Here is a 13,346-nt window from a genome sequence, read left to right as displayed (position 1 = left end):
CTCTTCCACTTGCATCAGCTTGACAGAGTGACTGTTTCAAAGAGGAAAATGTCAGCAGCTTCCAGCAACTTGTGTCAGTACCCTTCCAAATGCTCACCCACCCTGAGGAATAAATCTGCAGAAGAGGACCCAGAATTACTGTAGAATTAGTATTTTGGCAAAGCAGAGGGTCACAGTGCTGTTAGAATTTACATATCACCCACAAAATGTAATCAGCTGTGAAGGCTCCCAAGGTCTTCAGCCCTAACTCTACACCTTGCACGGATTTCCCATTTCACTTAGAGAAGAAACTTCAGCATGTAATGAAGAAGTACAACTCTAGAAAACTGGATAAATGCAGCAGAGGGAAAAGGGTCACATCACAACATTTAATGCATGAGGATTTTAGCCTCTACAACAGTAGTAGTGAGATAATGCCCTCAAATTTTGTTAAAATTAAACAATAACCCCACTAGATATAACTTTACAATTTCCCAGGAGTTAATTCCATTTGTATTTGAGAAGCTCTACTTATTGACAGCCCAGCTGTGTGTTGTTCCTCCAGCTAACAAACAAATTCCACATGCTTCCACCTGGCTCTCCACATACAGCTACTTCAGCATTTTCCTTCTCCCAGGCGAGAAAAGAGCTTCTTCTGAACAACCACATCATTCATTAAGTGAAATTATTTCCTCTACTCAATGTTGTCTCAGAATCAAACTTGGGTTATTTATAAACATCAATGGCCTAAATCACCACAACCAAATTCTTACATTTTTACCATCTGATCTGCTGTGAAATGTCATTTCAGGTTACACAGACAAAAACTCTGTCTCAGACCCACAGAAATTATCTCCACTAAACATGGAACTTTTGGGTCACTGAACCAAAACCTATTACATTATTCAAATACATTATGTGGAAAAAGAAATTAACACCAGTGACAAGCAGGATTTACTGATATCAATCAGTCTGTGAAAAAAAGGCAAGGGAGTTTGGAATACCTGACAATTGGTCAGCAACTGCCTGTAATTCAGTTTCCCAGGAAAAATGAAGAGGTGGGGTTGGAGGAAAAGTTAGAGCTGAGCTTATGAATAACTCTCACTGTTCTCTGAACTGCTGCTGAGTCAAGAACAAACTTTATTATGTGAAAGGTAACTGGAAAACACACCACAGAAAATTATTCTGTGCTTTTGACACCCACTCGTTTCCAACATGCAAAATGTATGCAAAACGGGTTCTTTTCTCTGCTTTCTACATTTTTCATGGTTCTCAGAATAACAGAAGAATATTCTCTACTAGCTGGTATCATAACTAAACTATTTTTTCAGTTAAAATTTTTGTCTTCTATGTAATTTCAAAGAAAACACTATTTTCTCCCTGAAGGAGCAGGCAAGCTATACTAGCTTCTCATCCATTTTTCAGACTTCACTTTTAAATCAACCATCCTAGAAAGGCAAAATATTTTCCAAGTTCATGCAATACCAGCCACTGATACTTAATGCTGTGTCTAAGACCTGACTAGAGATCTCAAGGAAACTTGAGAAGTACTACTGAAATAGTCTTATCTAGAAATAAACATGTAAAAATACCTTTTATACCACCAAGCTTCATTATGTCATACTTTACCAAGTAAGTAACAATTGTGCTTTTGTGTTTTTAATGCAGGCAATGTAATTAAAGTCAAAGTAATTATGATGAACCTGTTCTTTACTTGAAATTTATTGCTCTTATCTCAAATCTTGAGGATTCCCTCCCTGTTTTTTTCAAGTAATGAAAACTGGTCTTTAAGCCTCACTACAAATTATAACACCTGCAAAACACAAAGGGATTTTTGTGAGCACAGTTCTCCAGTCTCACTGGTCATGTTCAACAAATTTTTCTCTTGACAGAGGTGAGCACCTTCAGGCTCATCTCAAACAGAAGTCCTAAAAGGACACTTTTAGGTGCAAATATAACCTCTTAGACCAGGTGTTCCTCTGCCTGGATTACTTCCACAGGTCAACTCGCCAACCAGGCTCTGCATAGAGACAGAGGTTGAGTTGTATCCAGTAGCCCAAAATTTACATCTCTGAGTAGCAGAACACGATTCAGTCTCTGCCTAGAGGACTGAAATTGGCATTTCCCACACCTTGGCAGATTGGTGAGTTTCCAGCCTACAGTGTGAGCACAGCACCTGATGGAGAAGTTCCTGGTGTTGGTTCCCAAAGCTGTCCTGCAGTCTCAGGGTAATCCAAAGCACCCACAGCTGTGCTGCTGAGTTTGGGAACCTTGCTGCAGGCAGCTCTTTTCATCTCTCTCTGGTGAAGCTTTTCCTTTTTGCATAAAATATTTAAAGATTCAGTAGGCCTGACAGAAAGTATTAAAGAGAGCACAGCTTCTTATTCTAATTGGTAGAACACATAAGAACAGAAAGACCTGAATAGCAATACTTCCAACTAACTTCAATGCTTATCATCTCACCACTCCAAAGGAAGTAGGGGATGTGCATTTTAACTTTCTCAGTCAGAAAAAGAATTTAATTGGTATTCTACAGCCAAGACCTGTATTCTAACCCTACATCTTAGATCAAAAGGAGGCATCCACTGCTACTACCATGATTTCGAAGAAAGGATTAAATTGTGATGTGCTTTTTAAAGTAAGGATTTCCACACTCATCTTTGCAAGACAGAGCTTGACCTACCAAGCTATGGTGTTTAATATTCCAATATGCATTTGTCCATTCAGGTTTAGATGCCTGATTTAGATTATTCATAGTGCAGATACTGTCTTTGTAACTACTATAATCAGACATACAATTTATCCCTAAATTAGACCTCTGGGGTCTGCAACGCAAGCAAGGCACCTAGGCACCAAACACTTCCATAGTTAAGTTCCTCTTAATCCCCTGTATTTAAATTCTAAGTAGGTTAAACCGAGAAAATTCCTTTAACTTTTGAACACCAAGATAAATACAGTATGTTCAAGAGCAGCCAGAAATAGTCAGCAAAAAGAATGTACTCTTTCCTAGAAACAAGGGAAAAACATAACAGGCAATTATATGACAGTGTCACAGAAATGTGTCACAATGAGGTGGGAAGCACTGTTACATTCTGCAAAACTCAACCACTTAAAAAAATTTCTCTGACACTGGGAGAACACTGAAGACTCAATCATGAGCAAGGACAGAGAGAAAAAGAGGGACTATTTAGTGGTGTGAAAGCTTCCACCTGCAAGAGAGAGGTTCAAGCTCTTACTCATCTTCATATGACCCAAAGGAAGCTCCAGGCAGGAAGCAGCAAGATGCTTTTGGGTGGACCTCTAACAAAGTATTCTTACAGAAAGGACTGAGACAGATTCTGTTTTGCACAAATACCTGAATATTGACTGACTTCAAAATCCAAGCTTACATTCCTCACATGTCAGTGTCATAAAGAGAAGGAGTGTCAGAGTCTTTGTTCAAATTAGCCAAGAGACCCCTTAGCAACCCCCACATTGTCTTTCCTGCTTGGGGTAATCTCATCTCACTCTTACCAAACTCTTGATCAGAAATTCCCCAATCCACAAGAAAAAAAAAAAAAATCCTAACAAGAGTTTTGCTGAAATCAGCAGATTTAATAAAATCTTCTTATAAAAACATTACTGACAATATTAAGATATTGAAAATGTCCTGGTCATTTCTGCTGTTAACCCATACAGCCAGTACATCCTGCAGTGAATGAGCTTTATGATGCACACATATCTGGGGCAATGCCAATGTGCTCGGCCATCAGGCTGCTCTTCACACAGAAAACACTTTGTGCTTGGACACACACAGGACAGGTGTGCTGCTTTTGGCTGGGGCAGAGTTATTTCTCCTGCGAGTAGCTGCTCTGGGGCTGTGTTTTGGTTTTGTGCTGAAAACAGCATTGATAACTCGGGGATATTTTGGTTATTGCTGAGCAGGGCTTGCACAGAGCCAAGGCCTTTCCTGCCTCTCGCCCCACCCTGCCAGTGAGGGGCTGGGGGAGCACAAGGAGCTGGAAATGGCACAGCTGGGACAGCTGATCCCAACTGGCCACAGGGATACCCCAGAGCAGATGGTGGTGTGCTCAGCAACACAGGCTGGGGCGAGGAGGAGGAGGAGTGGGACCCGGGATTTATCCCAAGTGACCATCAGCTCAGGATGGAGTCCTGCTCTCCTGAAATGGCTGCACACCTGCCTGATGATGGGAATTCCTCACACTTTCACTTTAGCCAATAAACTGTCTTTATCTCAACCCACAAGCTGCCCCACTTCTACCCACCAGGGAAAGAGTGAGTGGCTGTGTGGTAGTTAATTGCTGGCTGAGGTTAAACCACAACACCACCTTTCCTTTTCTATTGTATGTCACATAGTTCTGTATTTATTTTTCAGGATCCAACCCAGGAATAAAAGAACCCCAAAGTTTAAAAAAAGAGACAAATGTAATTTGTTAGTCAAACAAAAACTAAGTTTTGGAAGATGCCAGTTTACAGCTAATGTGTCCTTCAGCCAATTATTTTCACAGCTGGCAAAGAAAGACAAGGTACACAAGCTTTCAGCTACAAAAGGCACTGCAGGTCTGAAACATACATGTAGTATCTAAAAACACTGTCTTACTTTTGTTTTTAGTTCACCATGACTACAGTGCTATTTCTCTAGAAGGGAAAGATACAGTAGTTATGACATATTTTATTTCACGAGGACAATCCTATAACGTCTATTTCTCAAATGTGTATCACCAGAAAACAAAAGAATGTTAAGGTGCTTTTCTTGTCACCAAATACACATGCACAAACTTTCGCATTATGACAACGACTCTCCTATTTTTTACAACAAAAGCATTTCAAACATTTGGAAGAGGATGAACCACACAGCACACGCAAAATGGTAGAGAGCAGGATTTGGTCCCTGTGTGAAATCACTCTGTCCCAAGCTCAAAGAGTTAAAGGTTTGGCAGCATTTCTGGGAAATGGATTCTACTGAATGCCCTGCAGAAGCAAAGGCCTGGCAGGCTGAGGGAGTCCCTGCTGACATTCAGCTGCAGCCCACGCAAAGACATTGGAAAAGGGCTAATGTCAGGTGTCCAGCAGGGCTGGGAAGGAACACAACTTGCTGAGTCCAGAAATGCCACGTATCCCCTGTAAGATGGATCAGGGCCGTCAAAACCCTGATTTAAATGGAAATGAGTGGGTGATTTTCATAGTGCTAAGCTTAGATACAAAATACTGCTATGATTTTAATAGGATTTCATTGTGAGAGTCAAAGAAAGAGACCTGCATTTTAAAGACAACCCTACATTGCAATATCTCTGAGACAGCAGAAGGGCAAGACGGGAAAAAAAATGCTATAGATAAAGAGCTTAAGCTGTCAGTAATACATCTGTCAGCTGAACTAGACTGGCACAAAATGACTCATTTAAGGGGGCAGTGTGCAGCAGCCTTATTCACTTGCCCCTGTTTGTACAAAAAAAACCCCCAACAAACCCCAAACAAGCCAACAGGAACCAAGTTAGAGTCCTAAAGGAAGAAGATCAGAAACAGCCTAGGAAAACTATAGCCACAGAAGAACCAAAACTGCAATGCAACCAACTCATCCACAGTGTCCAGGTACAGCCAGCAAAAGGCTGCAAAGTAAAACAGAGTCAGTGCAGTACACCAGCCCTAAATGTCCACAGGAAAGGCTTTATCTATGGTCAACATGAAGCAGCTTACCAAGAATAAAGGTAATCTGTTTCTGTGCTCAAAGTATAGATATGGGCATTTTCTACAGAATATCTCAGGTACAGTAAAAACAAGACTTATTCTAAAAAGAAATTTGTGCACATTCTAAATATTCCAAGGAAATTTGTGTACACACGTGTGGTAAAAATAAAAATTATGATTAGGCACAGGCAAACCTATTAAAGTCCTAAAACCCACATATTTATCAGGTTTTTAGCTATGAATATAATTCTGATAGCTCTCTGACTTCCTAAGGGAATTTGAGCTCTCTCTCAGACACCAGAAATGGTCTAGTAGGCAAGAGTACTCAAAGGAAAATTATTTTTGAAGTCATATCAGTAAGTCCCAGCTACTCTGTGTTTACATTTCCAAAGGCAGGTACTTCTACATCACTAGCTTACTGTGCTTCAAAAGCTTTTTCTCATGCAAATCTTCCAAGAATCTACATTTCACACCCTGTGAATGTCAGCATGATATGATCCTGGAACTAAGAAACTGGATTCTTTTTAAGTGCCCCTCATCTTTCCTCAGAATAGGCATTTTGGGATTAGGGCAAATGTTTGGAATTTCTCATCGAAATCAACAATTTACATACTGACTTTAACCTCTATTTCCCACTAGGCTGTCCAAATTGCGTTAGCATTACACTATTTAAACACTATGTTTTATTTATTTACAAATATGAGCTTTGATTTTTTGTTCTTATGCTGCTAAAGAAACAAGAGCCCTTGCCTATTTGCAGTTTCTTACAATGCAGTAAGATAACTCTTTGCAGATTCTGTCTCCCCTCTCTGGCAGCATAAGTTTCCTCTGTCACAAACTGTGTTGGTAAAATGGATCCTTGTGCACGAGGTTTCTGTTATAAAGAAATAAAAAGCCAATACCCAAACATCAAACTGATTTATATTCAGGCCAGCCATGATAGAACTTGTAGAGCTCAATCTTACCCTATTTTGCATATGTATGCAACATACCCAATTTCATCCACAGTAAAGATTCCTTCTAAATTGCACCTGTGAAATAGGTGCTGAAGTGCCACATTCAGCTCCTGTGAACCTCACATCCCATGGAAGTAATTATAAATTATTATGGCACTTATGGGAAAGCGGATTTTAACATTTACATATGGATGAAAGTCTAATATTTTCACACTAATAGCATCTATATGGAAGATGACTCATTTGTTAATAGATTAGGAGCTTTTCTGCAAAAATGTATTATTAGTCACCTCAATTAGGGAGGTCAGCAAATCCATCTTTCCATTAGCTGATGCAAGGAATCAGTCCAAGATGAAAGGTGCTCTACACAACCTTTGATCTTGTGTTCGGTACTTCCCAACATATCAGCATACATCAACAACACGCTCTAAAAAGGAAAAGTAACTGCTGATACATGGTATTTTCAGCCCTCTGCCATGAAATATTGGCTAAATTCACAAAGGAACAGACTTGAATATCTTCTTTTCTGGATATGTCAAATCTCTTACACCAAGTACCATTCTGGGAAGACAGGCAGTTCAAATGAATTACTAGAATTTCAGGATAAATTTAGAATATGGCTGCAGCAATCACTGTCCCTGTGAAAGAACATATAAAAAACCTCTGATCAAAATGTTCTGGCACTTAGCCTCATGCTGAAATGACAGCAGTACCTCTGACAGCAAAGCAGAACACAGCACATTACACTGAGTTCTGAAGGAGCTTTGTGTGACTTTTAGGAGCAGCTTTAAGAGATAAGCCACAGAAAAGCATTAAGGACTTGGACAGCTCTGGAAATGGGGAGGCCTAGCACAATTCACCTTAATAGAAGGCTTCAAACTTCTGGTATATGCAGTGATGGATGCAGCTTTGCAAGTACAAATTCAAAGATTTTCATTATTAAGATCTTTACTAAATCCTAGAACGTGATGGAAAATACCCAAACAGAGAGGCTTTTTCATTCAGGAGATTGGTTCTTTGCCCCAGACATCCTCCTGCCAGGTACAAGGGTTTTCAGAGCACGAGGCAGTTCCCTCTGTCAGCAGTGCTCAGTCACCCACCACTGAAGACATCAGGTGCAGTAAGCTGAACTCTTAGTAGGCAGCAGAAACCCATCTGTTCAGAATGTGAACTAGACAAGCTAAAATGAGTACCTCCAACAGGAATGACAGCCAGAACAACTTCTGTCAGTGAAAAGCTTTAGTCCTATCCTGTCTAACCTTACAAATCACTCCAGGAATTGAGGCAGTAGAGAAGAACATGAAGAAGATGTGACTTCATGGCAATAAACATAAAACTATCCAGCACTGAATATTGCATTGCCCATGGATCGAAATGGCCAGTTGGTATAGACAGCATTGATAAAATTATTCAGGGTAAATCTGTCTCTGAACAAATACTGCCTCTTAACAAATCTTTTCAGGACCTCTTTACTCATGAATTAGTACTACATGGCCATTTGAGCAGTTTGTCATGCTGTTAGGCTTCTTGCAATGACTGAACTCTGGCTTCTTTATCAGGCTGAGAATACATGAATGTTCAAGATCTGCAGTAATAGAGATGAAATGGATAGAAATGCTGGGCAATCAAGTCTTTTTGGTTCTTTATGCAGGCCATCCTGTAACCAAGTGCTCTGCATTTAAACACTGTTCAGAGAAACATCTTAATCTGCTGATAGATCTGTATGAACAACTGTCAAGACAGAAAGGAGAATGGAATTCCCTGTTGTGAGTTCAAGGCATCAATCCACCAACTGTAGCAAGAGCTTCCACTTGTCTGAACACAGACAGTCATCTCAGAGCCACATGTTTTATAAGAGTCTGTTAATTCAAAACTAAAAGAAAAATACAATTCAAAAGGGCTCAGAGCATTGAAATGTGGAACAGTCACTTGTCTAGTGTTAGATGTTTCATTTCGGGGCAACACGGCAAGCTAGCTCTGAAGACTCAAATTATACGCATCTCTTGGACATGTTCTGGGAATGGAAATTATGGAAAGGGCTCTCTCTCTTCTTCATCCATCTCAATGCAAGGCCAAAGGAGCAACAGTGGTACTTATTCAAATGCTAAGTTTAAGGTACATTTCAGAACACCTTGCTGTGCCTTTCCAGATAAATAAACCTATATGTTAATTAAAAGCAGAGTTTAGCTCTTTTTTTTTTCACTCAAATGGATGCCTAGATTAGCTCTACTAGACAGAAGACTCGTACACCTAATTAACAGAGAAACCCTGAATGCATTACTGAGAAACCACTCCCCAACCCTGGATTTCAGAACTCCTTTTAGATTTCACCTAACATTAGCACGTTTTACTCATCATTAAACACTCTCTTGGCAACACTTTTTTGAGATACTTTTGCTGTAAAGATTCATGACTGGTTGAAGGATAAGGAGCACATGAAGTGTTCTCCTCTCTGCTTTCAGTTTCAGGGAATGAGGAGGAAGGAACAGGAAGAGCCAGCAGATCGATACCTGGCTGTGAGCCTGCTGTCCCTGGCAGGATTCTGCAGATTTTAATTATAGATCAGTTTACATGACAGCAGGCCTGCTGGCAAGAGCCAGGGTACACCTGTCTCAAAGGAGAAACAGGATCTGTGCACAGGAGCCAGCAGGGCTCATTGAGAGCTCCAAATCACACTGGGAAGGGGGAAGGGAGAACAAAGAGACTCACTGGAGATAAGCTGGGGCAGCCCTGGTGAGGTTCTGTCTGCCAGCATGCAGGGATGACACACACAGCTGCAGAGGTGCAGGTTATTGATGTGCTACAAACCACGTGAAGCACCTAAGAAGGGTCACACGGGAATGATAGATGGCTCTGGCCAGAGAGGAGCAGTGGAGATGATGAAGGCTCTGAGCACAAGTCCTGGGGCAGCTGAGCCTGGAGGAGGCTCACGGGACACCTCAGGGCTCTCCGCCACCACCTGAAGGGAGGCTGCAGCCAGGTGGGGTCTGACAAGGGATAGGACAAGAGGAAATGGCCTCAAGTTGTGCCAGGAGAGGTTGAATATTACAAACCTTCACTGGAAAGGTTGTCACACATCGGAATGGGCTGCCCAGAGCCAGTGGCTGGGTCACCATCCCTGGAGGTATTTAGATATGGCACTTGGGGACATGCCTTAGTGCTGGGCAACAGGTTTTGTGGTCACAATCAGTAATTTGTTCACTTTTTTATTCAGATTTTGTTTTTCTGAGGAAAACCTCATTAAAATCCCAATATACAACATTCAATAAATGTAAAAGGACACTTGTTGTCATGATATACTACGCTAAAAATAAAACCCCATTATTTGGTCATTTTTACCAGAAAAGGACAGAACATCTCCTTTTGATTAAATGACACAAACAGCTCAAAAAACAAAGAATCAATAGCAATTCAACTGGTTTAAGTTAAGTAAAAACAGCTAGTTATTAAATTATTTAAAATCTTATACAGAATGTGTATAAAAAAGTAATTCACTACTTGAGCTACTGAAGAGTGATTTATAAACTCAAACCTCAGCTACTGTCGGAAGAAAATATATAATGGGGACTAAAAACATTTTAAAAACTGCATCTTTCCTTGGTCAAGATTAAAATAATTTTTTAAAAAGCTCTGGAGAACAGCCAAGCAATAATGCGATTGCATTTCTATGAGTCAAAAATCACCATCCTATCACTTTCTAACCATTGCTTTCCTTGAATCCTTTGGACAGGAACTGCCACGTTTGTGTACATGCTGGGATGACCAGAATAATACACCAGCAGCCCCGAAACACAGCCACAATACAAACAGTGAATCAAACTACTTCAGCAGAAAAGGATTGAGAGCAATAAATAATGAAGGATAAAGGCTTTCAAGAAAGCACCACCATTGTCACGGTGTAAAGGTCTGAGCACAAGATCTGTATGGAGAGGTGCAAACTCTACCAGATGATGAACAGCAACCAACTCTCAGAGCACGCTTTGCCTTCATTAGGCTTGCCTTGTTTTGGATTAAATCTCTGAAACTGTAAAGCAGCAAATAACAAACTCAGTGCATTAATGCTGGCTATGTATTTTAAAAATACTGTTTTATCTAGTCTAGAATTAGAACTCACTACTGGTTTACTGCATATTATTTTTCCCCTTCCACACCCACAGCTCTGCTCATTATCCCACAGACGACTCTGGCTCACAGGAGACAGTTCATGGAATAAACTCCCTAAAACAGAATATCCCCCCTCACCCACAGCTGCCAGCCAGGTTTATCTCCTACTGCAACTGAGCAACATTACTCACAGCAAAACTTCTTATTCTGTTCTCAGTTTGAAAGTTGCTGCTTATGTCCTTTTTCTAACATTTTATTTCTCTACAAGCCCTGCTGTCGTCATCAGCTTCTCCTTGGAGATGTTTCTTCCCTCCAAAAAAGGGGTAGGTATTTCCATATGGATAATCAGAATATTTAACTGTACCCTGAAAAAGCTGTGCTATGGTAGCACAAACAGGACTGGTACAACTTTGGAACAAGTATCTAGTATCTGTTTTAAAGAAAATACAATAGGTCAAGCCTGTTGCTAATATGAGATTTCTATCTGAGTTGTATTCCAGAAAATAATTTCCTCGAAACAAATCTATGCATTACTGGTGTAATAATAAACAACACTTAGACACTAAGTGTGGTGTCTGGACACTAAATATACCTTCATTTTCCCAGAAGACAGACTGATAGCCTTACTGGAAAACTGGACCATTTCTTTGGAGGACGAGTTCAATCCCCCAAACCTGTGTGCATCACTCTCCCAGCAGCAGCAGTGGCTGTGAGTCACTGCTGTCACCAGGCAGGGGCACACACAATAACCTTCCTGTGCCTCTCTGCTGCTGGTGCTGCCACTGACTCACCAAGCTCTGCTCAGGCCAAGGGTTCCTGGGCTGCAGCTCCTGTACTCACCAGGAGAGCAGACCTGAGCTTCCCCAGGCAGGTAATAACCCTGGTACCCCACATCCTGCCTTTCTGACACAAAAGCCACTCTACTCAACCTACAAAAAGGGTACATTCTGACACTATTAAAATAAACACAACATGGATTAAATCTTAAAAAAACCCCTGAAGACGTTCATGGATTCTCTTATTTCTGTCTCTCTCCACAGCAGAATCTGTATCAGGGACCCTCGTTCAAAAGATAAAACACCTGTCTTCATCAACCATGTTTAAGGTTCCTAATGAGAAGTTTCAAAGAGCCTCAATTTTTTATTGGTGTGTCTGCTCTAAAAATATTTTCAGTGAAGAAATATAACACAAACAGTAAGTCACTAAAAGTAAACAACTCTGCTGACACAGTGCCTTAAATGAAAAATCAACTATTCTTCAGAAGCAATTTTAATAGAAAAAACCTCCACAATTATGTTAAATTAGTCTGATAGAAAAATTCCCTTCATTACTTAGAAAAAAGTAACACAAGAACCTTGACCCCTTCAAAACCAACAGGTCAATTTAAATATATAACATAACTAGATAACAGCTGAGTAATGAATCCAAAGCTGAACCAATGACTCCATTGATCCACTCAATCCATTTATTACCTTCTGAACATTGCTACAAAAGTGAACACTAAAATTTACGAATAAAGCATTTCCTTTCTAAGACAGGAATAAACTAGAAATAACTTAAAAATAAATTGAATTACAAATTACAGTAAAATTAAATCAAACTACACTAAAAGTTACTGTAAAAATACATTGGCAAAATATGATTTATTAAAGAATTAAAATTTAAACAACTTAATAGATGGGCTGTAAAAACATGAAACATTGGAAGCTGCTGTCTTGGATTTTTTTTTCTTCCTTGCAGCTCCTCTTGCCTGTTAGGTTGGTTAAACCTGTCTTTTGCTAAGCTGGTTTCTGTTTTCCATTGCACAGAGGCTGGCTGTGTCCAGGACAGATAAAGAGAAAAGGAAATGCGGTTGCCTGAGGGAGTGCAGAGGCCTGTGCAGAGTAGGAGATGGTGCATTGAAAGATGTGGTGCTATCGATCTTTGGTGAAAACTGCAGGATTGTTGTGGTCTAGAAGGCATAAATATTTATTAACTGATTTTTTCCCCAGGTTTTTTTTGTTTGTTTTTTTACTTTCAAACTATTGCTGCAAGGACTTGGTGAACATCTTTACATGTAGGAACTTTGATCCTCCTGCACTGGTTTGGTTTTGGCCAAGATAAATTGTGAAAAACACTGAGGTAGAAAAGCATCTGAATCAGAATACCTAGTATTCTTAGGTGTTGCTACTTTCCTACTCTCTATCATCTGTGAGAATTCTTGGGTTTTCTAAGAAGAAAGCAGTTTTCTATGTAATACAGGTCAACTTCAGTTTATTACAATTACCTTGAGCAGTTCTAGCTGAACAGAGATGCTCTCTGGTTAATATTATTACATATATGCAATACATACAGGCTTTGGAATTCTAGCTTGAATTACTGCATGTGTGTATGAGTGAGACTGAAATTTTTGACTGTCTCTGCACAAATGCAGTCCAACTTATTTCCTATTTAAGCAAGCTAAAAGGAAAAGTTCTGCTAGTGTATGCCAGGCTTGAAATATAGATGAAGTTACTAATCCATGGGTTATGGCACAAGGATAAATATTTGGGAGGAGCTGAGCTGATGTAGTGTTGCTACTAGCCCTGCTTTAAGTGAGAAGTTGGACTAGGTTCCAATCAATTTTTTTATGGACCTGTAAGT

General features: G+C 40.0%; 1 protein-coding gene across 7 annotated transcripts in view; it reads right to left on the bottom strand.

The window, feature by feature from the left end:
* ERC1 (ELKS/RAB6-interacting/CAST family member 1) overlaps positions 1-13,346 on the bottom strand; it is a 252,432-nt gene that overhangs the window by 207,040 nt on the left and 32,046 nt on the right. The gene's annotated exons all lie outside the window — the stretch shown is intronic.

This window comes from Sylvia atricapilla, chromosome 5 (assembly GCF_009819655.1).
Source record: "Sylvia atricapilla isolate bSylAtr1 chromosome 5, bSylAtr1.pri, whole genome shotgun sequence".
NCBI classification, from domain to species: Eukaryota; Metazoa; Chordata; class Aves; order Passeriformes; family Sylviidae; genus Sylvia; species Sylvia atricapilla.
This window is presented reverse-complemented; position numbering and strand designations above follow the sequence as displayed.